The sequence below is a fragment of the Pseudopipra pipra genome, chromosome 6 (genome assembly GCF_036250125.1).
Source record: "Pseudopipra pipra isolate bDixPip1 chromosome 6, bDixPip1.hap1, whole genome shotgun sequence".
NCBI classification, from domain to species: Eukaryota; Metazoa; Chordata; class Aves; order Passeriformes; family Pipridae; genus Pseudopipra; species Pseudopipra pipra.
This window is the reverse complement of record NC_087554.1, coordinates 65518786-65544370: the sequence shown is the minus strand read 5'-3', so window position 1 is coordinate 65544370 and position 25585 is coordinate 65518786. Positions and strand designations below refer to the sequence as shown.

Genomic DNA, 25585 nt, shown 5'->3' with positions numbered 1-25585 from the left:
CCCTCGCCATGCGGGGCAGCGCGGAGCGAAGCCGCCGCCGCGCTCGTACCCCGCGCTCCCGCTCCGCGGGACGATTCCGCCGGTGCGTCTGTCGGATCCACCATCAGGTCAAACCCCGGCGCACGCCCCGCGCCGGCCCCGCCCGCCGCCCGCTCCGGTCCCGGGGCCCCGGGCGGAGGCTAGGGGGGCTTGGGGGGTGCCCGAGGGCCGCGGCCGCTCTCGGTCCCCGTCGCTGTAGCCTGGCCCCGGCGCGGCGGGCCGGGCGGAGGCGTGTCCGTGCCGGTGTCCGTGTCCCTGCCGGTGCCCGGTGCCCGGTGCCGGTCCCGCCCGGCGGCGCGCAGCCCGGAGCCCGGCGCGGCGGGGGGCGGCCCGGCCGCACGTCTGCGCGGCTGCGGCCGGGCGGCTGTGGCTCAGCCGTGCGTGCGGCGGGGCGGGGAGGGCCCGGCTGCTCCAGCCCGCCCCGGCGCGGCGCGGCGCGGGGGAGGCGGCGGCTGCTCCATGCGGCAGCGAGCGGCGCGGCTGCCCGCGGCCGGGGCCGGGGCCGGGCGGAGGCCGGCGGCGCGGAGGATGGGCGCAGCAGCCGCCGCCGCGGAGGGCCGAGCCGCGGGCGCCGCGCTCCCCGCCCTGCCCCGCCGCCGCGGCTGCTCCGCCTGAGCGCGCCCGGCGCGGAGCGGCGCGGAGCCGCATGGCCCTGCCGCCGGCCGCCCCGCGCTAGCGGCACCCGCACCCGGGAGGCGCCGGCCCGGCGGCGGGGCTGCCCGCTCCCCGGCCACGTCCGTCCATCTCTCCGTCCGTCCGTCCGTCCGTCCGTCCAGCGCAGCGCCCGGCGCGCAGGATCCCGCAGCGGGGCGCGGACCGGCAGCGCTTGGCGAGGATTAACCTGGCGCAGGTACACGGCAAGGTCAGCACCGGCGGGCGCGGAGCGGGGCGGGCCGCCCGGTGCGGGGCCATGCGGGGCGATGCGGGCGGGCTCGGCGGGCTGATGCGGACGGGCTGCCCCGCGCCCCCCGCCCCCGCCCGCGCGTGTGTGCGTGTGCCGCCGCCCGCCCGAGCCGCCGCGTGGGGCCGTCCCCGGGCCGCCCTGCCCGCCCCGGCCGCGGGCAGCCCCGCCGCGGAGCCGCGGTAGGATGCGGGTGGTGAGCGCCGGCTCGGGGCGGAGCGGCGGGCAGCCCGCCTGCCGCCAGCGCCCGCAGCCCGCCGGGGCCCGGCCGCGGCCGCACCCGCAGGGGACGCGCTCCGGCCGCCGCCCGTCCCCGGAGGCTCCAGGTAACGCGGGGGGGGTCGCGCCCGGCACATCTGCATTGCACCGCGGTACCGGCCCGGGGGACGGGGCGGCGGGGGACGGGCCGGCGTGTCCCGAACGGCCCGGGCAGGGCGAGCCCGCGGCGCGGCGGGGGCGCCGGTACGGGGGCGGCGGCGGCGGGGGGACGCCACTCCCGGGAGGGCGGCGGCGTCGGCGGCGGGGAACGCGGGGCGCGGAGCGGAGCGGCGGGGCGGGCACCCCGCGGACGGGCCGGGCCGCGCTGCCGCCGCTGCCCGCGGGACGGCGCCGGCGGCCGCCCGCGTTGGGCTGGGCTGGGCTGGGGATGCTGCGGGCCGGGGATGCTGCGGGGCCGCCCGTGCCGCGGCCGCCGCCCCCTCCGCGCCGCGCTGCTGCCGCCGCCGCCGCCCGGTTACGCGGCACCGCTGGCGCTGCGGCGCTGCCCGAGCGGGCGGAGGCGCCTCCGTGCGCGGAACCATCCCGGGGCGCTCCCGCGGGGCCTCGGCCGCGGCTCAGGGGGTGAAAGGCTGTGTCGGAGGGAGCAGGAACCCCCCGGTTCCCCCTGCCCCGTCCCGGCGCCCCTGCCCGCCACACACACACCGCTCCCCCCGCTCCTCTCTCCTGGGGCCGCCGCGGTCCCCCGCGTCCCGGGATGCGGGTGCGCTCTCCTCCATCTCCTTCGCCCTCTCCGTGGCGAGCACCGGTGTCAGCGGGAGAGAGAATGTAGGACAGGATGGACCTTCCCCGCCGGAAGGTTCCCGTTGGGGAGATGGCAGAGCAGCGGTGGAGGAGCCGGCGGAGCCTCGCAGCCATGTTGGTGTCGGAGCATCAGCCCTCCCGGCTCCAGGAGCGGATGCCGGAGCACACAGACTCCTGGAGCCCAGGAGCAGCTGGCGGCGAGCAGCGGGTGCGGGCACGGGCCGGTGTGAGGCGGGCACGGGGATATCTGGGCCAGGAGGACTGGGGAAGCCCCTTTCCGGGCTGGTCTTTGCCAACATGGTCTGGAGGACACCGGCTCTGCAGTTCCTCTGCATCCCGGGACAGCAGCGCTTCACCTCCTCCCTCCCTCCCTCCCTCCGTCTGTCCCGTCTCCGGGGCAGGGACCGTTTCTCATTACGCTGCATGTCTGGAGCAGAGGAAGGTGTTGGTCCCAGCTGTGGTCATGAACACGGCTTCACCAGTCCTGGAGACCAGGGGTAGGACAGCAGGTGCCCCCAGCCAAGCCCAGCCCTGTGCAGCCTCCAGGTGACTGCCGTGGAGCAGAGAGTCCTGCCCTTGGCCATCGTGCTGTCGTGCTGGTGATCCTCCCCACCCACGCTTCCATTTCACATGTTCTGCGTGACACGTGGTGTCAGCTCGTGCATTCTGAGCATCCTCGGGCGAGCGCTGCGTGTCCAGGGCTGCTCAGGCCAGCGCAGCCAGGCAGTACGCTGGCGAGGCAAAATGGATCCGTCCCGGGATTTAGCCCATTTGGTTCCAGATGCACATCTGCAGGTGGAGGGCCCTGGGATGGCTCTGGCAGCACCGATCCTGGCCCTGATTGTGTCCAGGAGCGCGGGGCGGAGCCGCCTGTGCCGGGAGCGGTCTGTCCCCGTGTGGCGGGGCTGTGTCCCGGGACAGCCCGCTGCTGGACCCGTGTGGCGGGGCTGTGTCCCGGGACAGCCCGCTGCTGGACCCGTGTGCTCGGGGCTGCACGTGCTGCCCCAGGGACTCCGGCTGGGCACCCACTCCTGTGTATGGGCCCCACATCGGAGCAGGCTCCGTGGTGCTGCCATAGTCGGTCCTGGCAGGGGGATGTGTGCCAGTGGGCTCTGGAGCCAGGCCTGGTGATTCTGCTGCTGATCTGGGAGCCAGGTTCGACTCTGCACAAGGAGCTGTACCAGAGCCTGAGTGTTCTTGGTGCCCAACACCTTCCCGATCCATGGTTCTATATATATACTGTACTCAAGGGATTATGCATTTGTTTAAATGCATAATAAATGTGTTTAAATGCGTAAGGCTGGATCAGAATGAACACCAGAGCTCGCCAGTTCGGCCTGCAGTCACAAGCCTTGCTAAGAAACGTCTCCTGGCATATTAGATCATCTTTCTGCTTTCAGAAAGAGCAGTTTCTGATTTTATCATGGCAGGACAGTCAGTGGAAGCAAATCCTGGATATCTCAAGTGCCCAGTGCAAGTTCAAAGCTGAACTAGTTCACCAGTTCGACAAACAGTTCCAGGTGCAGGAGAGGGCTCCAGGTTGTCCCATTCCACCAAACACCTTCAGCTGTGGGAGTGGGCTCCAGATTGTCCTGTCTCAGTGAGAGCTGGCAGGTTGAGTGCTCCTGTCGTCCTTGTGACCAGGAGAAGCACCAGGCTCGGCTGCAGCAGTGCTCAGGATGCCATGCCAGGGGATTGGTTTGAATTTTTCATATGGCTCTTGTCTGGAGAGGCTCTCATTGGCAGCTGAAGGTGTGAGTGCTGATGGGGGGAGGAAGGCTGGCTGGTGGTGTGGGACAGAATGGTGGGAACTCAGAAGAGATGTGGCGGAGCAGCGCGTCAAGAAGAAACCAGATCTTCCCCAATTTTTTGAGAAAGATTAGAGACATGAAGGTGGGTGCACCATGAAGGATGGGCCTGGCACATGGGGTGCCTGTCTTGGGAAGATGGAGCACCCTGAGGTGCCTGGAGGGCACGTCTCTCCTCTGGGGCACGTGGAGGTGGTTCAGAGGCTGGAGAGCTAATGACTTTCCATCGCTGATCAATACTGCCTGTGCTTTCAGATGTGGTAACAGGCTGGGTTTATAGAGCGATCTTTGCATATTCCCTGCGCGAGCAGCGAGGCCGGAGCGCTGCTCTAATGGCCTCGCTATTAGCGGGCTCAGAGCCTGAGCCAAACTGAAAAGGCTGTCTAAGTGCTGCTCAAGCGTTTTGGGCCAGGCACATTCTATGCATTAGGGAAGATTTGTACTCCTTGGGCCAGACATCACTGAGTGTTGTCTATTTATACACATCTAAATATATCCTCTGCAGTCTTCAGACTTTTCTAGCTAGTAGTAAAATTACTTTTCAATATCACACTATTAAAATGTGCTTGCTGAGACTGTATGATGAAGTTTGTGCTAAGAGTGGGCTTTGTGTGTGTGTGTGTGTGTGTATGTTTTTAAAAAAACTATTCTTGAGGTAGTTACCTAAAATGCTTTGGAAACAAAAGCTTGTTGTTGTCCATGTAGCTGGGTAGCAGACAGAAATGTGGTTGAACAGAGGCACCACTGGAGACATATTCAAGCCTGGAAAGCCAAATCCAAACCTTATCCAAAGTATAAGGTTTTGTTGCTGAAGAGTGAACCATTCTTTCTAGAAATATATGTCAAATAATCATGTACTTTGCAGCGAAATAGAAACATTTGCTTAGAATTAGTCAGATACACCTTCTGGTACCCTGGAGTTTGAGGTGTCATTTTGAAAACAAAATGACAAATCTTGAAGAAGTAACTTAGGTTATGGAATTCCTCTGTGCGGTGCCCAGATCCAGGCTGTTGAAGGTGTTCCCACACAGTCCTGCTGCAGGGGTGGGTCTGTGTCCCTATGTACCTTTCTCTGGAGCTGGCATGGGTCTGGTGGGGCTCTCAAGCAGGGATGGAGACCTCTCCTACACCTCCAAGTGAGCCACAGGCCTGCTCACGGGGCTGTGGTGCCAGCGGTGTCTGGCTGAGTGCCTGCAGCCTGACGTGGGATAGTGATGGCACCCGTTTGTCTTCTGTGGAGCTCTCACTGTCGGCTCTTGGAGAACTAAGAGGCTGCAGAGGAAGGGAGAGGGGTTGGCATTCGGGGAGAGCAGGTGGGGTGAGGAGAGGTGAATGCAGGGCTCTCGGAGGACACCCTTGCCTGAAGCCCCTCAAGCCAAGGACAGGTGCTGAGCCCCTGGGCCACCCCTGGTCCCTCAGCCAGGACTCTGTGGGTCCGTAGAGTGTGAAACTGTGTGGTGCCAGGAGCTGTGCCCTGACAAGGACCGTGGGTGCAGGTATCCCTGGCAGCTGCTTTAACTGCCCAGTTATCCCATTACTTAGCTGTGTGAGGGTCTCTCTGGTGTCCGAGGGGCTCCCTGCCCCATCCTGGCTGGCTCGCTGGCCACTGAGGCACAGGCTGGGCACCCTGTGCCTGCCACCTGAGCCGGGCAGCAGCTCTTGTGTTCTCATGGAATAAATGGCTCTGCAAGTAATATTTGCCCCAACAGGCAGGATAATGCAGAAGGTGATTTGTCAAATGGCTAATTGAGGCAGTAATGGGGACCTTGATGGGTGCCTCTAGTTGTGTAGCACATGGCCAGCGGGACCTCGGATCATTTGAGCCAGTTCCTGGTGCTGCAGAGCCTGTGTCCAGTGCTGTACTTTTGAGGTTGCTCTTCTACAAAAAGCTTCTCCCTGGGAACTGTCTCTTGCCAAAAACATTTCCATGAAAGCACATGATTAGGTAATTTTGCTTTAAAATGGAATATCTTTTTTCCCTTTAAGTTTTTGTTTAGGCTTCTCTGTCAAGATCATATTGGAATTCTTTTGGATTGGAGACAGATTAAACTCTTCAGTTTTTGTTGGCTCAGCATTGTTTCATTGCCAGATAGCTGAAATTCCCTGTGTATTTATTTCTAATTCTTTGTACTCCCTGGTCTCTGTATTTGGCCATGGGGGACAGAGAAGCAGGAGCCCACCGTAGTGAGCTGTGGCAGCTCTGTGCCTCCTGCAGCAGGACTGACCAGCTGTGGGACAGGTGTGTGAGGAAAACACATACAACAAGGAAAAAGGCGGTGGAGAAAGTCACACCAATGGGAATCCTCAGGATGTGTTCTCAGTCCCCCGGTGACAGTGCTGCTGGTCCCAGGGTTGGGATGAGATTGCTTTAAACCGAGTCATGCAAACATGTTCTGCTGCACGTGGGTGAGGTGTGAGTTAAACTTCTCTGGGTTTAAACCAGAGTTAAGAGTTTGCCTGGGATGTGAAGTCTCTGCCCGGGACAGGAGAGCAGGTGCCATGGGCACAGGAAAGGCAGGTGCCATGGGCACAGGAAAGGCAGGTGCTGGTGGCACAGGAAAGGCAGGTGCCATGGGCACAGGAAAGGCAGGTGCTGTGGGCAGAGGAAAGGCAGGTGCTGTGGGCCGAGGAAAGGCAGGTACTGTGGCACAGGAGGGCAGGTGCTGTGGCACAGGAGGGCAGGTGCTGGTGGCAGCACTGCCGGGGCTCTGGGAGCTGCCTTGTTGTTGTTTTCTCCAACGCACTTTTGAAACCCTTGATGTAAAGCTCCCTGATAGGGCTCGTGGGAGCGGGTCTGAGTAAGGCGAGCGGGATTTGTCGCCTTGTCAGCTGTGAGTCAGTGGTGCCGCCGGGTACGTGGTGTTTCACAGGGAGCCTTCTGCTGCCGGCTGTGATTCCGTGCAGAGCCGGTGTTGCTGTGCTGTGTGTGCTGTGGGCAGGTTTGGTGTCGCTGTGGGCAGGTTTGGTGTCGCTGTGCCGTGGGCAGGTTTGCTGTGCTCACGGCTCCTCCTGACACGTCAGCCTCATGTCTCATCTCCGCTGGTGCCCGGCTGCAGTGATGCTGCTCTTGGGGACCAGGCTCCGAACTGCAGCTCCCGAGCAGTGACTGCTGCTCTCCTCCTGCCTCCAAGCCTCAGCTTTGGCCAAGGCTGCCTTGGAGACAGCCGATTGTATTGCAGGCATGTGGGAAGGGCTCTGCACAGCGATGGCACCCTGGCCAGGAGAGCGGCGGGGCCCTGAGTGCCACAACTGAGCCCAGACAGTCGAGCATCTTCCACCTCTATGGTGTAAAGAAACAGGATGAGAACAGCACAAGCCCCAGTCCTGCCTCCCACGGTGTTTGCCAGTGCCCAGTGGCAGGTTGTCCCAGCAGGGACTGTGCAGATCCTTGGTATGGCCTGTGGTGGGCTGGGGACGTGCTGCGGGTGGACTCATTTGATGACCTGTCCTCGTTGTGTCACTTGTGGGTCTGGCAGCACTCAGGCCCCATGGGCTGTTCTGGGGACTGGGGCTGAGGGTGCCTGTGGGGAGAACCAGCCTCTGCTGGGTGATGTGTAGCTGCAGAGGCTCTGCCAGCAGAGCACCCACAAGGGGACTCCTCTGTGGGCTGCTCATCACTCTTTGCCCTGGGCTGCTCCAAACAGATGTGTCCTCGTCCCCAGGCATGTGGCAAGGACTGTGCTTCTTGAGCGGTTTTGAGGGTGCAGCCTCCTTTCCAGTACTCCATGTCCCTTGCAGGGAACCCCCCTCTTGTTGCAGCTGGACCCTGTAGATGTCCCACACACACCTCCCTTCTCTGCATCCCCCACTGGTGAGCAGTGAGGAGCCCTCCATCAGGGTCTGGTGTGTTTTGGAAGTAACCATGGGGACGTGGTTAGTGCCCCATGGCAGCTCTTTGGTTGTCTGAGGCGGGGAGGTTTGCTCCTCTTCGAGACAGAAGGGAGAGATTTCAGCCTGTGGTCTGGTCAGCAGCAGGACGAGTGTAGCCAGGTACATGTGTAACAGTGGGTGAGTCCTGCAAGCAGCTCGGTGTAAGGGCTGTTCAGTCCCCCATGACCCTCACAGCTGTTTGTGCAATTTGGAGTTGCAGAGCAATGCTTTTGTCCTGGTCTGTCCATGGTGAGGTGTCTGAGCATTGCGGTCCTGCTTCCAGATTGGCACTTAACGTACTTGTGTCGGCTTAGGCAGCACGTCATTAATCCCTCTGCAGTCCTTAGGCCGTTCACATGGCCTGGGATGCTCCAGGCTCTGGCTGTGCTGTTGCCCTCATTACCACAGGTGACTCCTGTCTCTGGGCAGCACCACCCATGTAGGACCTGCGTGTGCCTGCCATGTCTCTGCTGTGTCGTGGTGCCTGGGGTGGGGGCACAGGGCATCCTCTGGAACCCCTCGGCGTAGAGAAGCTCCTGGAAGTAGCAGAGGAGTTGTGCATGAAGTTGTGTGTGCTGCAAAAGCTTTAAAAGCACTGGCTTTTAAACATTTCATAGAAAGCCACAGCAAATGGCAGTGCCCAGGGGTTGTCTGCATGGGCTGGGAGGTTCACAGCAACACCTGTCTCGACAGAGGCTGCCAGCCCAGGAGAAGTTTGAGTTTCTTTCCATGACACATGGTCTTCAGGGAGCATTGGCCTTGAGTGTTGAGCCTAGAGGATCTGTGACATGGTGCCTGGCCTGAGGGGCATTTTCACCTGAGCAGGTGATGAATGCCCTGGCTGTGCCCTGAGAAGCGGTGGCCTTGCCCTGATGGCAGCTGTCCATGGGGGCTGCCAGTGGTGGGCACCTGGTGAGCTCTGGCCAGTGGTGGGGCTGTGCTGGCCCACCACCACAGTCCTGGGGGTGCAGAGAGGGGCCTGGGGGAGCTGCTGCCCAGGCAGGTGTCAGAGGAGACACAGCAAGGAGTCTGGAGAGCAGAGCTGGCCTTGGCCCACTGCCGTCTTCCCCTGGCCCCAGGCACCTCCAGCTCCACTGTAGGATATTCAGCTACCTCGGGCTGAGGTCAATCCAGGGTTCTGCCCCACCTTGCTGTGGATGTGGGGTCTTGGGGTGTCCCCTTTGACTTACACCAAAGTGCTGGGCACCAGGGAACCTCCCAGAGACAGAGATTCTGGGGCTGCTGCCCTGCTGTGTGCCATAGTGGTGCTGGGCTATCCCTGCCTGCCCTGCTGTGTGCCATAGTGGTGCTGGGCTATCCCTGCCTGCCCTGCTGTGTGCCATAGTGGTGCTGGGCTATCCCTGCCTGCCCTGCTGTGTGCCATAGTGGTGCTGGGCTATCCCTGCCCGCCCTGCTGTGTGCCATGGTGGTGCTGGGCTATCCCTGCCTGCCCTGCTATGTGCCGTGGTGGTGCTGGGCTATCCCTGCCTGCCCTGCTGTGTGCCATGGTGGTGCTGGGCTCTCCCTGCCACCCTGCTCAGGGGCTGTTTGCTCTATTTGCTGGTAACAGGCCAAGCACACACAGCCTGATGTCACTACAGTGTTCTGATACAGTTGAAATGGGGGGTTGCCTCCCCCTGGGCTGGTATTCCTGTTATGTTCATTATGGCCCGTTCCTGCCCTGGGTCAGACACGCTGTTTCTAACCTGTGTTATTAAAGAAGCATTCAGCAAACACACACCTTCTGTGGGTTGAAGCAACCTCCACGTCCTTCCCTGTTCTAGAAGGAAAACGTGATAAACACTGTGGAAAAAGACACAGTAGGTCGGGATGGATGGTTACAGCTGCTGCTACTGCTGGCTGAGGATTGTGCTAATTCCTGAGGGAGCAGATCAGGACAATAGTTTTTAAATGAGCATTCCTGGGTAGCATTGTGCTGTGTATCCAGAGGGTACCGGCAGCCCTGCTCTGGTGAATGCCCGTGATTGCGGCGCCGCTCGGCTGCGGGCTCAGCTCCGCTCGGCTCCGCGCCCCTCGGTGCTCCCGCGCCGGCTCTGCCAGCGCCTCCCGCAGTGGCAGCGACAGGCACAAAGGGCTGAGCTGAATAAGCTTCATTCCTTCTAAGAAGCATTAAAGAAGCCAATGTACAGAGTGTGTGACTGCATTTAAATTCCATCTGGAAAGCTGAAATAATAACAATAAATAAAGAACAGTAATGAGGAGTGAAATTGTGGCCAGCAGGATGTGAGACTCGTAATGCTGGGGAGAGGCTGGACTTGCTCCTCGCCAGCTGGAGCAAATGGGTGAAATCAGATAACCAAATGGTTCCCCAGTGGTCAGTAATGCTTCCCTGGTCCGCATTGGGGATGGGAAGAGAGGTGAAGGATAAAGGAGAAAAGTGAAGGGCAAGAGCACTATGATTACCATATATGGATCAGAGGAATCACTCATAGTCCAAGGGTGCAGTGTGTTGTTCCTGTGATCCCAGGCACAGAAAACCCCCAAACATCTGGGGAGCAGCACACACGTTCCTGGCAATCCAGGTGTCCCCGTGCAGCGCAGATGGTGGGGAGAGCACAGAGTCTGTGGGGTCCCAGCTGCAATCCCATGCCCCACGCCCCATCCCCTCTGGTGTGGCCAGCGAGTACCTGTGCCCCGTCCCCTCCTCGCCCTTGGCCTGGCTACCAGTGCAAGCTGGAGCAACACTGCTGATGCTTCACATGCCAATGTAGTTTTTTTACAGCAGAGGGTCGATCCTGAGCTGACATGTGCATGCATGGGGTGGCATGGAATAGGATACCTGCCTCCTGCCAGGCAGCGTGGAGCAGGATATCTGCCTCCTGCAGTGCGGTTTCCCTCTGCTAAGGCTCCTGTGCCCTTCCAAAGTGGGGTGAGTGTCACGGACATGGTTCTGGTCTACACCTGCGTTAGCATGTTGTGTGGGGCACTAGAAGGGGATTTCTAGGCTGAGGTGATGGGTGAGGAGGACCCAGCATCCCCTCATGTGCATTTGGGGAGTCAGATGGGACTGTGTTGGCAAGGCCTGATGGACCCAGTGCGGACAAGGGGCTGGAGGCACTGAGGGTCTGCAGTGCTCACCTGCCCTTGATGTTGTGCCTGGAAGAGGCCCTGGGTGCCCTTTGGGACAGCTCTGTGGTGCACACCAGAGCAGGGGGGTCACCCTGCACACTGGATGGGCAGCAGCCCATGATGGAGGGGCAGCGGTGCTGGGGGACAGGGTCTGGCTGCCGGGTCCTGCTGGTGCAGGTGGCTCCACAGCTCTCAGGAGTGCTGCTGGGAGTGCTGGTGCTGGGAGTGCTGGTGCTGGGGGTGCTGGTGCTGGGTGTGCTCGGTGGTGTGGAGCAGAGCACAGTGCTGGCTCAACTCCACTGCCAGCTGATCCCAGAGCCGACCGCTGGCATATGACACTCCTTATCTCTCCAGCTCAGAAACACAGTGCTCAGGGCATCCTGATGGATTTGTGACACTTCCTGTGGGACTCTGTGCTCATAAACCAATTAAAGGATTACATCGTTGTAATGTGGAGAGTTTTCTTTGTTTATTAAGTAATGCAGGTATAATTCAATTAGTGACAGGCTGACCTGCCGATGTCTCGTGTGGACACCAGCCAGGCTGGTCTCGAGCTGTGCTCTCCAGCATGGGGGTCATGGGGGGTCACCCCCAAACCAGAGTAGCAGGACCTGAGGGGAGCAGTTGCCCCTCCCGTAGCTCCCTCTGCCTGGCACAGAACCATGAGGGTTTGTTGTGGCTTTTTCTGCCACATTCCCCTATAGAGTCATAGAATCCCAGAATGGTTTGGGTTGGAAGGACCTTAAAGCCCATCCAGTGCCACCCCCTGCCATGGGCAGGGACACCTTCCACTGGCCCAGGTTGCTCCAAGCCCCATCCAGCCTGGCCTTTGACACTTCCAGGGATCCAGGGGCAGCCACAGCTTCTCTGGGCAACCTATGCCAAGACCTCACCACCCTCACAGTAAAGTTCAAATCTTAGTGAGGGGTGGTTTGCTCCCAAGTGAGAGACACAATGCAACTTGGCCAGCAAAACTCCAGTGTGTAGCTGGGACAGGGTGGGTTCAAAAGGCGTTTCCAGACTGCCAGAACTTTCCAGAAAGACCAGTAGGTTCCAGTGTCCCAAATAGCATATGCTGGTCAGAAGCCCACTGTGGTTTTCCGTGCAATCTCATGACAGAATTGTGCTTAGTTTGCAGCACAGATCAAGCCAAGCTTTACGTGTTGAATGCAAATATAATGTGGAAAAGGGGGATCTGCATACGTGTGGCTAATAGAGACACGAAAGCAGCTCGTGTAGCCTGGCAGTGCTGGAGGAACATAAGCACCTGACAGCAGAATTATCTCTGAGGACCACAGACTGACTCGTAAACCCTGGAATAAATTGCTCTTATTTTGTAGCACTTACTTGCTCGGCTGCGCTTTGCAGGAGTTTGCTTGTCTGGCAGTTCCTGTCCGTCAGGAGGAAATCCCAGACTGCCAGGGGCTGGCAGCTGGTGAGCTCTGCGCTGGGCAGAGGGGACAGGTACAGCCCCAGCAGTGAATTCTTCCCCTTCCAAAAAAGGGATAGGTAGAGGGGGGCAGGAGGGTGGTCTTGGGGGCAGTGGGGCAGAGAGGCTGAGGACACTGCAAGGGGGAACTGTCCTGGTCCCCACTGCCCCAGCCCCCCTGGCCGCGCCGCCCTCGCCCACTGCAGGGCAAAGGAAACCCCAGGCCTGAGCAGACTGTTCCTGCTCTCCAGGCCTCTACAAGGCCTTTATTTCCACCCTGCCGGGTGCTGAGATGCTGGATGGTTACACCCTTGATCTCCCATAGAATACCCTTCTTGGAGGGAGCAGGTACTTTTTTTGGTGCTGGGGGGAATTAATGCAATTCCCAGACGCTGGGCTGGCATCTGGGCTGGTATTTGTTCCCAGCTTTGGTATCCACAGAGATGTCCTTTAAACACCTTTCCCAAGAGGATGGGGGTTCTGGGGAGCAGGGGGATGTGGGGCTGTCCCCCTACCAGGTGGTGGCACAGGCAGCAGGGCTGCCCAAAGCACAGTGCTCACCGCAGCAGCCATGTCCTCCTAGGGCTGCTGCCTGCATCTGCCCCATCTGTGATGCTGTGAAACCTCTCAGGTACTGCTTCTGTCCATGAAGCTCGAGCAGCTTCTTCAAATCCTTCCAGAATGACAAGATTTGAGCCGCTTCCTTGGTGGACGAAAGCGGAAGTTCAGGATCTCCGTGCTCAGTCACAGCCTGGCAGCTCTCCCGTCACACTCGTGCTGGCAGTGATCTGCTCTCCTGACGTGTTTCCCGTTCCCATCTCGATGCCATGCGGTGCCTGATTTTCTGTTCACCTGTGTCCTGCTGTTCCCAGGTGCAGCTGGTTGGGGCTGTGACCTGGCCATGACATTCCAGCCCGTACAGGGATTTGTGCACCAGCATGGGTCAGTCCCGTTGCTGGAGGATGGAATCTTGGTCCTTCGAGACATCCGTTTGTGTTGATGCACAAATGCTGTTTCACCATAAAAGTAGTTGCAGGTACAGAACCTCTGGGCACCTGGGAACAGCAGTCACCACTGTGCTCCTGGTGACCAGCCAAGACAACGGGAATGAAGGGGTTCATGATAGTTGGAGGGACGGGGGCTTGGGGGTGCTGGTTAATGAAGGGGAAAGGGACTGTCGTGGGACAGAAAAGGGAAGTCAGTTCCCAGCATGTGAGGACAGGAATGGAAACAGCCACATCCCCACATCTCTGGGAATTTAAAGTTTATGCTCTGATCCTTTGCAAATGTTGGCTTCCTCTGTGGGTGGTTCGTGGTGACCTGGAGGGCAGGATCCCTGTGCTCCTGGAGCTGTGGCAGGGCAGGGCTGAGCAGCAGGCTTGTTGGGCCACAGTATCTCATGGCTGCTGTAGAGGTGACGATGCCTGTGTCACACACAGGGCCTCTTTGTCACATCATATCGGAGTATTCCCACATGTTATCACAGGGGACAGAGATGATCCTTCCTCTGTAGGTGTGGGCCGGGCTGCTGTTCCAACAGCCTTGGTTATGAGGGGCACCAGGCTTCCAAATGGAGTCACTTTGCTTTGTGAAAAGTCTTTTCCAGTATAATTCCAGCTGTGCTGGTGGGTGCATGTGTGGAGTGTCCATGTGTCAGAAGGAAATGGCACGTGAAGGTGGCTCTGTACACGGGGAGGATGCAGGGAGGACAGTCGGATCTCATTCGGGTGGTGTGAAGGAAAGGCTGCTTGGGAGCCAGGAGATCCTGCTGCAGGAGATCCTGCCCTAGGAGACCCTGCTTTGGGAAATCTGGGAATTTGTTTGTTTTCCTCTGTGCATATGTAAATGAGAGTTTAACTGATGGCACACAGCAAAGCAGCACATTCCCTAATTTCAGGGGGTAAAGCAGATTGAGCATTGCCGTATCCCTGGGAACTCTCCTATGCTGTGGCTTTGTGACACAGCTGGATTGGAACCCACTGTCCCCATGTCATCCCTCAGTGCCAGAGCTGGCAGAGGAGCCGTCCTTGTGCTGCCTGGTACCATCCTGGTCCCCCTGTGCTGGGCTGGGGTGCAGGCAGCCCCCCGGGACTGCTGCCGGGGGCACCCACGGCCTCCAGCAGGGTGACAGTGGGGTCCCCCGGGGTGACTCGGGCACCCAGGCAGATTGCTGGAGCAGAGGGTTGAAGGTGTTGGCTTCATTCCTTGTCCTCCCTGACTTCAGAGGGGGATTTCATGCCTTAGGAGCCTCACTCCTGAGACTCCTGAGGGTCCACGTTTTCCCAGGCAGTGGTCCTGTCAGCTCACCTGAACTGTCTCTGGCACAGCCTGTTGTGGCTGTGTTCCTTCCAGCAGCTCCTGGGTGGTCCTGGTGAGGGTTGGGCAGCCCCAGCCCTGCTGGTGATGCCTCCAGGTGCTTTTCCTGGTCACAGTCATTCTGAGAGTGGCAGCGTGACACCAAGATATTTTACTTTTGTCAAATTTACTTTTGCCCTGAGCAACCTGGGATAGTGGAAGGTGTCCCTGCCCATGGCAGGGGGTGGAACTGGATCGTCTTCATGGTCCCTCCCAGCCCAAACCATTCTGGGATTCTGTGGCCTTTCTCACAAGTCCTGTTCCTGGGAGCCATGTAAGGTCACCATGCCCACAGAATCGGCTGTGCTGGAGCTTCTGAGTGGTGAATGGACTTGAAAATGAGTCAGTCCTGTGAGCACTGGAAGTGCTGCCCAGGGCATTGCTTTGCTCTGCTCTGTCCCCTTACTGAAGTGCTTTAGTTTTCTCCATCTCCTTTACTGCATTCTTAATTACAAAATTAAACAAGGGGACCAGACAGCAAAAGAGATTGGCAAGGGAGAACTTTGATAGCAAAGCTGAAAATATTTTAGAAAAAGTTTTCTTTCCTTAAAATAAAATTTTATTTTCAGCAAAAGGCTTTTTTTATTAAAAGAAATTCAATTGGCATCAGTTCTTCTCAGCAGAAATTAAGTGCAGGAGAAGGTAGTTGTGTATCTTGGAGACTCCAGTGCAGCGGGAAGGATGTGATGCCTTTGCTTTTCTGTTGCTTTCTTTAGTATAACAAAACTTAAATGAAAAAACAGCAAAAAAACTTAAAAAACCAATCAGCAACAACAATTGAAATGTTGGCAAATGGCTGTGGCCTTGTCTGGCACCGGGACCTGCTCCAGTGTGCCCCTGCACTGCACCAGCACCTGCCCCCTGTGCTCATCCCTGGGGCCACTAGATCCACGTCTTAGACCTCTGGACATTTCCTGCAGGTGTAACCAAGGGGCAGCTGCCCCTGCGTCAGGAAATACCTTGGAAGTTTTCTATTTAAGCAACTCTGCTAAAAAATGCCATTTGTTGGAATACAAAATACTCCACTCAAAACTTTTCACATTTGATGGCTTTTCCTTACGTTTAGGCCAAGTTTTGGAGTGGCCTGCCTGGGGTGGGGTTTTGTGTGGCACTGGCTGAGCCAGGCACCCCACTGGCACTGGGGATGCTGCTGTGGGCAGTGCTGGGGGTGCTGAACCCTGGTGCTCCGGGGTGTGCAGGCTCCCCAGGAGTAATTCTGAAGAAGAAAGTGAATTCCTCATCCATTCAAACAAAAGTTAAAAAACTCCCGGTGACATCCCCCGTCATCATCTCTGGGTTTGTCTCTCTCTTTCTGTCACCTCCCCGTGAAAATCCAAGGAGTGTGTGAGCAGCAGGAGTAGTTGTGGGGGACCTGGAGTGCCTGGGAATGATGTCTGTGTGCTGCTCCCTGCCCTGGTGGCACCTGGGGCCCCGTCCTGCCTTCTGGAGCTTGGGGCTCTCCCCTGTGTCCCCTCTCCCTCCTGTTCAGCCCCTTCCTGCCAGACCTGCTGAGGTTGGTGGGTGGGGTGTGATAGGGACACGTCACACAGACACACGTTCCTGTGCTGTTGAGCAGAGAGATGAGGAGTGGTGATGCATTTTTAACGAGGACACTGTGGGGAGAGCAAAGTCCCTGCTTTTTTCTGCGCATAATTTGAGGATAACTCAATTAGCTGCAGTAAAGTCACACTAATTTACCTGAGGTATGAGTTGGAGGTTCCTTGTTTCTACAAGCATTTCCCTGCACAATGCTGCTCTGCCTCCTTTTGTGAGAGGGGAACGGTGTAATTTTCCTGATATTAATTAAGATAAGAGAGAATTATACCAAAATGTATTCAGTGGAAAATAAGTAAGTTTAAAACATGTTCAAACTGCAGATCACAGCCTGGCTGCTGGCCCAGCTCTGGAACCCTGAGCAGGGGACTCTGTGGGGAGCAGGTGTGGAGGAGTAGTGGGGGGAACAGGCTGTGGGAACACTTGGGATCCACCTGGACTTCATTTTCCTTTGAAAATCCCAGCGAGTGGGGAAGGCTCACGCAGGGAGGGGATGCAGCAGAGCAGCTGTGCTGTGGTCACCAGGAGCCGAAGGGGTCTGTGTTGGGGCTCCTGCCTTCCCGCTGTGCTGGTCCCATGGCTGGGACAATGTGGGAAAAGGTCATCAGGATCTCCCAAGATTTCTGCCTTCTCCAAGCCACGACTGGGATGTGAGCTGGAGACTCCCACAGCACAGCTGCAGGGGTGCAGTGCGATGGGCAGAGCCTGGCGTGGTCCTTGTCAGCTGCTGCACAGCTGGCCACAGCTGGACTGTGGTGTGCCCTTGCTAGGCATTGCTGGGGCCTCGGGGCAGGATCAGCCTCAGCCTGATATGGCTGCATTTAGGGTGTGGGTGTCCATCCACTGGCATCTCTTCCTCAAATTCCATGGAACATGGAAATCTTGCCACAGCAGCACGGCTGATCAATTTTTGAAGCAGCAATTAAAATCTAAACTTCTTTGCCAAAGCCTTAAGTATGTCTCTTATCTGAAATGCTCAGACTCTTTGCTGAGTTAAGAACATTAGGACCAAGAGACCCATTAAATTTTCTGGCATAGAAGAGGGAGATATAAATCCTGCAAACTGATGGGATTGCACGTGGCAGATCTGATGGTATCTGCTCCATGCACCGAGATGTAGAGGAGGAGGGAAATGACCGTTCAGAATAATTCCTCTGGGCTGGAAGTTTTGAAAGCAGCTAAGGATATCTTTTCTTTTTCCAAAAATCTGTATAAAGTAGTTTTGATCTTGTCCAGCTGAAGGAAAACCCGTTTCATTTGCTTATGTTATTTTTTTTCTGTCCCACAAGATGTTTGATCTGTGTTTTGGAAGCAGAGGAAAGGACGTAGCACGGCTCTGTCAGCCCTTCCCCGAGCAGTTCACACCATCTCTGGTCGTCACGTTCACCAGCTGTTCAGAACTGTGACTCAGAGGTGGATGAGGTCGCAGTCAGTCACTTGAGCCTCTCCTGGTGTCAGCGCTGCCATCTCCGCTACCGCGGGCTCTGTGAGCCCGGAGCTGCGGTTCATTAAGGGAACAGCCCCGCTCGGCTCCAGGCTGTGCTCGTTAGCGGAGCTCTGAGCTTAATGACCGGCAGGCAGCGGTGTGGGTACTGCCCGAGCGGCCCTGACAGTGGGGCTTGTTAATGCCAGGCGACAGGGGATGGAGAAGTGGCCAATTAACAAATGAGGTAACGAGGCACTTGTTCCAGCAGAGACTTGTAGAGCTGTGGGTCCAGAGCAGCAGCTGGGGAGCCTTTGGCACTGGGGCTGGAGGGCTTTTGGGGTGCAGGAGGGATTGCTGCTGGAGCCCCCTGTCTTGCCACCCTTTCATGAGGCGCGTTTCTGCCAGACCACAGAATCCCAGGATCCCTGAGGCTGGAAAAGCCCTCCCAGCCCATGGATCCCCCCTGTGCCCGATGCCCACCTTGTCCCCCAGCCCAGAGCACTGAGTGCCACGGCCAGGCCTTCCTGGGACACCTCCAGGGCTGGGCACTCCAAACCTCCCTGGGCAGCCCCTGCCAATGTCTGACCACTCTTTCAGTGAAGAAATTCTTCCTGGTGTCCAATAGGGTTAATTTTGCCCTGCTCACCAAAAACACTTCATCACACTGAAGGTCTTTTTTTTATGCCTGAATATCTGTTTTCTGAGATTGGTGGAAATTTTTTAATTGAAATGTTCAATATCCTTGGGTCAGGTACCAGCTGCAGGAGGGGAATTACATTTGAGGTACAAACAGAAGCCTATCACAGGGCTGGACCTCACAAGACAAAGCAGGGAATACGTGGGGGTGATGCAGAAGTTTTCTGTGATTATTTCTGTTTGCCTTTTGCAAAGGAGCAGCAGAATGCAAGCTCATGGCAGCTATTTTCTACTGCTAAGAAAAAGGTTAAAAAGTGACAGTTTAAGTAAGGCAGTTTAAAAGTGGCAGAGCTGGATAACTGGTACCCAGGAGTATTAAAATAATTGGCCAAGGAGCTCCCTGAGACAGTAATGGTTTATTTTTAACAAATCCTGCAATGCTGTGGACGAACTAGAGGCATGGGAAAAGGCTAATGAAAATTGATAGAAAAATTAAATATGATTGGGTCCGGGGGGAACTGTGTCGTCAGCTCCTCCTGGGCCAGATCCCTCTCCTGCTGGCTCTGCTCTCCTCCCACTCACATCCCTCACCATTGCCACCACAGGCTCTTCCCACAGACCTGGCCATGGAGAGCAGTGAGGTCTCCTGTCCTTCCTGCTCCTATTGGGATGCAGTGCCGGGATGGCACAGCCATGCTCAGCCCCTCTCCCACCCTGTCCTGGCATATTTGATGGATTGGCAGTGGTTTGGCTGATGCCATCAGGGTCCATGTGAGGGTTACTGATGCTGGACGCTGGTCCCATGGCAGCCCTGCAGCCTCTGGCTGCTGCCACTCCCTCCAACCTCCAGTGTCCCCAGCCTTGGAAGTCCCAGTGGGACCCCTGTGGGATGTGACTGTGTGATGGTACAGTGGCAGGTACTGACCCAGCAAACACCCAGTCCCTGTCCCTGAACAAGGGTTTAGTTCAGTGTTGGGTTTGGTGAGGCCTCAGTGCTCCCGCGTGTCCCGATCTCGGCTCCCCGGTCCTTGTTCCGGAGCCAGGCTGTGCCTTTCACAGCCTTCGGAGGTTCTGTCTCCATCCCTCCCAACACAGCTTTCCTTACATGTTTCCTTGTACCCGAGGACCTCAGATCTTCTCCAAAACAGGTTTTTAAGCCCTTTGGAATCATTACTCTGTTGCCTTTAAGCAGCCAGGCATTGATTCCGGAGGAGCCGATGGGAGCTGATAGCGCAGGCTCAGTGATTTCCCAGTTGTGCAACAGATTGGCCTCCTGACTTTCTGCTCCATGTTATCTCCCGTGCTCTGCAAATTTGCATTTCACTTTCTCTGGGAGGGTCAACTCCCTGAGTCTGGAACCCAGCGGAGGTGCAGTGAGTTACACTGTGTCACCCGAGGGAGTGACACACCAGGTCCTGCCAGGATGGGGCTCCCGCCCGCGGCTGTCGGTCATTGCAGTCAGTGAGCTGGAGCTGGTGTGTGGTGCCAGGCCTGGGGACTGCTGTAGGACCCACCTGAGCACCCCTGTGGCTGTGCATCCCCGTGTCTGAGCATCCCTGTGCGCGAGGATCCCTGACAGACCCCCCTGAGCATCCCTGTGCCAGAGCATTCCTGTGCTGGAGCATCTGTGTGTCTGAGCATGCCTGCACTGGAGCGTCCCTGCAGACGAGCATCCTTGTGGCCAAGCACTCCTGTGCCTGAGCGCCCCTGGGCTTGCCTGTGCTGTCCCTGTCCAGCAGCACCGGGGCAGTGCCTGGAGTACAGCAACACTTCCTTTCACTCTTGTTTTCCCTCAACTTCACCGCTGGTCCCGGTTTGCTGTCCGTCCTGCTGCCGGAGTTCTCTAACATTTCCTGCAGCTTATCATTACTTTCTTCTGTTCTTATTCCCTATATCAGGAAACCATAAATATGTATTTTAGAGCCGTCAGTTTTTTCGAGTGTGCGGAGCGCTGCCTCCTGAAAAATCCCAGCAGCAGATTTTGAGCCAAAGGGAAGATTGCAAAAATAGTTTCTCCCTTATGGCACAACGAAAGTTTCTCTTCTAGGCAAAATTGCCCAACCCTGACAGATGTATCCGAAGTTTTAAAAAATATGAGTCCCAGTATTTCACTGAAACTGTCATCCTTGGTAAAGGAAAATATTCCTTTTAGAGTCCCCATTGATTTCTTTTGGATTTGAATACAGACCAGGGTCCATTGGGTTCCTGCTCCAGCTGTGTGGTCAGTGGGCTCCATGTCCGTGTGTCAAGCAGCTGTTCCAGCCTGGCTCCATGGCCAAGCTCTCCTCTGAGTTGCTGTGGGAAGCTGGAGGGACTGCCCAGAGCCCTGTCCCCTTGGCAGCCCCTGGACACGGGCTGCCTGTGCTGGGCTCTGGAGCCCCTCTGGCACAGCCACTGTGGATCGGCACGAGGAGGGGCAGGGAGGGTTCTGCTCTGTGCTTGCTCTTTGTTGGGGACAGCATCACCCTCATTTCTTTCCCAGCCTTTGGCTGAGGGGAGGCAGCACCGCTCCCCATCCCTGGGGTCCCACTGAGCAGGGACTGGCACGGGCAATATGCTGCCTGTCCTGCCCCAGCTGCACCACAGCACATGGCAACCAGGATGGGGCTGGGGCTGGGCCTGGGGCTGGGGGCTGGCCTGGCACTGCCCCTGGCCCTGCTCTGTCCCTGCCCTTGGTACCATTGGTGTTGGGCACAAGCTGTGTGTGGGGATGGTGCCGTACGTGGCTGTCGCGGGTTTTTTAGGTGTTAGCCGAGTTGTGAGGTGCTCCTGTATCCCAGGGGTTTCAGCTCTCCTGAAAGTGCTTGGAATTTACTCTGGGGTGGGTGAGAGCCTCTGCTGGGGGCTCAGCTGCTGGAGCAGCGTTGCCTTGTGCCTTCCCTTGGGGAGCTCCTTCCCAGGGACACATGGCGCTCCAGCTGTGGCACTGTGGCCTGGAGCCCTCGGGGGCTGGAGCAGCTTTGGGGCCCATTCCAGGGCAGCAGGTCCTGCTGGGGCTCCCTGCATGGAGTGGTCTCTGTCTCCGTGTTGGTGTCCTTAATGATACAGCACACCGGGGGCTGTGCCAGGGCTGTGCCAGGGCTGTGCTGGGGGCTGTGTGGTCAGTGCCCGTCCCACCAAGTGGGATTGCCTGGGTTTCCAGGCAAGATATAACGTGGTGGATTAATTAGATAGTGAAGTGCTAATAGTGACTGAGAAGAGACGTACTCTCTGTGCCCCAAGTTTGGATTTATTACTACTCCTTTCTGTATGGCCTATTAATTTTTGATGAGTTTAGATAAATTACATTCAGCCTGAAATAAATTAAAATAAGTGCATATAAATCATGTTCTATTCTTGGCTTCTGCAAAACAAATTTCCATTTCATCTCTTGTTGTCCTTCCTTTATTACATGTATCCTGCCGGCGCACGTCACCCGTTATTGTGATGGAAATGTTTCATCTCCTTGAGATTCCCTGGGTTTGCCTTTGAAGTGTCAGGGCTGCTGTAGACATGGCACATCTTAGATCATCTCAGTAGCTGATTTGGCCACATCTGTTTGATTTACCAGTTAATAGACCAGACCTAAATACTAAATAGATGTTCTTCCATGAGAGGGATATTCAGTTTGTACCTGGTACTACTTGACATTAAATTAAACTTTGGAACTTAAAATCCAGCTTATGTTTTATGACTCACATCCCCAAGTGATGTTCAGGCAAGTGTAGAGACAACCCTAATAAATGCCCGTCTGGTTTTAGATTGTTTAATTTACTATATGTTTATGTAAGAGTACAATGACTAAGAAAAGAATTGGCCTCAGTTAATGCTGTGACAATTGCCTGATATTATTACGCAGATAATAAATGTCCATCTGGAGTAAATCATTGTTAGTTTACTTTTCATTTAATTTGGTGGGCTGTGCAGAAGCGAGACTGTGGAAGAAATAAGTTATTTTTAGAGTGCTTGATAAAACCTATGAGCTGTTCAGGCTTGGAAATCTGTTTATGGTTAAGCTCCCAGTTTTGCCCTGATGCATCCTGCTGCTAATTCCCCTTTCACAGTGCTGCTTCCTGTGCTTCTGATTTCCCCCCATTAAACTGTGTGTGGGCACGTTGTATTTGTACCTGGGTCCCCCTTCGCCCCTGTCCCACTTCCAGTGGCCACTGGGGAATGGGATGTGGTTTGGCCTTGCTGGACCCTGGAGCAGCTGCTGCCCTTCCTGCCCCACCGCTCTCCCCCTCCCAAATCCACGCTCCCCTGGAGGGGCTGTGGTGCCGACACAGGCAGCCCGGCAGCTGGCACTCCCTGGGTGCCAGTGGGTGTTTGACAATAACAGTGCAGTCCCGGATTTCCTCGTGATGTGGCTCAGCAGCACATGGAGCGCTGCTGTCGGAGCATGGCTATGGCACAGGGGCGACAGAGGAGTGGCAAAGCAAATCCCTTCACATTTGTGTTGTGTTTTGGTGTTGCAAAAACACTTAGTTTTTAAAATGCCACAATACTCCAATTCAGTAAAAATGTTTTGATAAGTTAAAAGCTGCTTTGTTTAAACAATTATTCACTTAGGCCTGCTCCTGTTTGGAAGCTGAGCAGCTGATCCTGATGTTGCTGTCAGTGTTTGGCGTATCTGTGCAGCATTTGGTACAGTGACTCCTCGGGAGCTGGAAAGCTCTATATAGACTGTCTGCCCCAGGGAGCAGGAGGATAAGTGAAAAGAGCCCAAACAGGCTCTTGTCTAGGCCTGGAGAGCCCAGCATAGCTACACAGCTAAACCAGAGCCTGCTGGGTTTGACAGTGGGTGAGGTGGGAGTGCGGAGTTGTCCCTTAGAAACAGGAGACGATCTCTCCATGTGTGTTTTTATCACAGGGTGTTTCTCATGAGCTGCTCTGGCTTGTGCTGGCTTCAGTGTCCCTCTCCCCTGTCCCTGGTGGAGCAGCGGGACGTGCCCCCCTCCCGACATGCCAGGGCCGCGGGATTGCCCGGTGAGATCTCACGGCACGGCCATGAATACCTTCCAGAGCTCCTCGTGCTCCACGCTGCCGTTCACTCATCCTGCGGGTCACTCTGGGCTCCTGGCTGTGACACTAAAGCCTGACAAGCTGCCTCCTCTGCAGCCCCGGGTGTTGTGTTGGAGCCCTCCTGCTCCAGCTGGCTCAGCCTTTATTCCCGGGCGTGGCAGGAGTGCCCAGTTCAGCTGGGGTGGCAGGAGCAGGGCAGCCGTGTGCGGAGCTCCTGCGTGTGCCCACAGACTCGGGACCACACCAGCAGCAGCTGTGCAGGCAGTGGGCTGGAAGTGTGCAGGAGGTGTGTTGGGAGTGTGCTACCACCTTGCCTGCCACTGGCAGTGCATAGCAGGCAGTGGTGCTGGGAGTGCTGCTCACTGAGTGTTCAGAGTGGAACACTGGGATGTATGTGTGTGCTGGGACACGTGTGTGAGAGAGACAGCATGGGGCGTGACGGGGAGCAGAACGGAAAGGGAAAGAAACGAAATCCCTGGAAATCCCGTGGCCCTGTTGTGCTGACTGTGCTTACTGTGTCCCTGTCCCAGGTGAGCACAGCCATGAGCTGCAGTGAGCGGTGCTGGAGCCAACGGGGTTTCCTGGCCAGGGTGGTGAGTGTTGGGCATCCCCCTGGAGCACAGGGATCCTGACCCTGCCCATGCCTCCTGGGAAGGCTGCAGCACTCCCGGGGAAATGCAGGACACAGGCAGCTGTGTCAACAGAAGTGAGGGGGGAGTCCCCAGGACCTGCCCGTGTCCTTGCTCCTGCTGCAAAAACTGTGACCCATGTGCACTGCAGGGACCTCGTGTTGCTTCCACTGTTCTAAGGACTTGACATTGTTGAGTGTTGTCTGCTCCAGACAATGTGAAACAATTCTGAAATAAAGTGCTTAAAAAGTAAAGAAAGGATAATTACCCTTACACATTATGCCAGGAGAGACAGCATCCCCACGTGAGCTGGCAGTGCTGCCCCTGGCCCTTGCTTTGGGCCTGGGTCTCACATGGCTCCTGCTTTAAGATTCCCAGAGGTCTGAGGGGTGCAGTTGTGTTTGTGCCTGTCTGAAGCCCTTTAACAAAGCCAAGGGGAGAGGATTTCCCAGAGGCATCCCCAGGGATTCACCTGTCCAGTCCTACTGCAAGGGTTGCAGGTGGAGAATGCGGTGGCTGTGGTCCTGGCACGTGGTCCTGGCTGGGGCAGCAGTGGGTGGCCAGCAGGGCTCCTCCATGTTGAGTTTCTTTGATCCGAGTGTTTGTTTTCTCACGTACTTTGTTTCCAATTCAGCAAAACACTCCCTGGTGTTTACAAACCATTGAGCTTTGGGAAACTGAAGCTCCTCGTTCCCCACTTCACTGGTCCCAGCAGCTGAAATGCCAGAGATCCCAGCATCTCCCTTTACATGTCCCCATTTCAGCATGGCTGTGGGGTGCTTGTGGTGGCTGATGCCAGGATTTCCCTTCCTCCATCCCCAGCAGGTGAACACTTTCTTTTTCCCCTTATCCTTATCTCTTACAGCGCCAGCCCCGGCTCCTCACGGCTGTGGGAACAGGGCCGACAGCAGCAGTGCCCACGCCAGCTCACTGAGATCATCCATCAGTGACTGCGCCAAAGGCTCTGTGGCGGGAGGGACGGGGTGATAGTGCAGAGGGGTCCCTGCCCCCATGAGCCCAGGCCCTGCCCAACCAGTCATACCTGCTCCTTACCTGGGAAAAGGGGTAAGGGGAAGGAGTTCCTCTGCTCTGAGACAGGAGCAGTGGTCTGGGGCTGAGAGCCTGAGGTATGCTCAGTCCCCTCTGGCTGATGGGGGAGCAGTGGAGGGGCTCCCAGCCCCCTGGCAGTGTGTGCAAGGGCTCACAGGTTCTCTGCTCTTTGGAGACACAGTTCCTACTCTGTGTGGCCATGAGCTGTGCAGCCCATGGCAATTCAAACTTAATTTTTATAGAGAGATGAATCACTCAAAATTATCAAATGTAGCAACAGAATGGATTTGAAGATTAGTGTATGAGAGGCTTTTTTTGTGAATCCCAAAGTCACGTGAGGAGCTTGACAACCCCTGTCCTGTTGCAGGCACTAAGCAGTAAATGAGTGATGCCCACTTTCCTAGGAAACTGGCATTTGTTTTATGTATGAATTCACTTTCTTTTCCTTTTTTTAAAATCTTTTAAGCAGTTAATGAGAATCAGATCGTGATTTGATTATTGGAAAAGATGTTTTCTGCAAGAAGCTGTAAGCCATGTCAGCGCTGCTGCCCCTGCAAGTTCCCTGTGTGGGGGACAAAGTGTGCTGGGAGAGGAGGGGCATTGCATCCAGCTCTGGCCATGTGCTGGGCATTTGTCCAGAGGATACCAAAAGAGAAAGTATCAAAAACTCTCCTAAAATCCCAAAATCCCACCTCTGCTGGTGGGTAACCTTGCTGTAACCTTGTCATTCCAGCTATGGTTTAATTTGTTTTGTCTTGTAATGGTATTTCCAGCCTT

The 25585-nt window shown here is 56.6% G+C and overlaps 1 protein-coding gene across 4 annotated transcripts in view; it reads left to right on the top strand.

Annotated features, from left to right (window-relative positions):
- The first annotated feature begins 756 nt into the window (after window positions 1-756).
- Window positions 757-25585, top strand: part of LRFN5 (leucine rich repeat and fibronectin type III domain containing 5) — a 36644-nt gene continuing 11815 nt past the window's right edge. For 2 of the 4 annotated variants that reach the window (XM_064659736.1, XM_064659733.1), the window contains exon 1: window positions 808-901. The gene's annotated coding sequence lies outside the window, so the exon portion shown is untranslated. Of the gene's footprint in view, window positions 902-1154; window positions 1267-25585 lie in introns of those variants that run through there. The other 2 variants (XM_064659734.1, XM_064659735.1) reach the window with 2 other exon arrangements.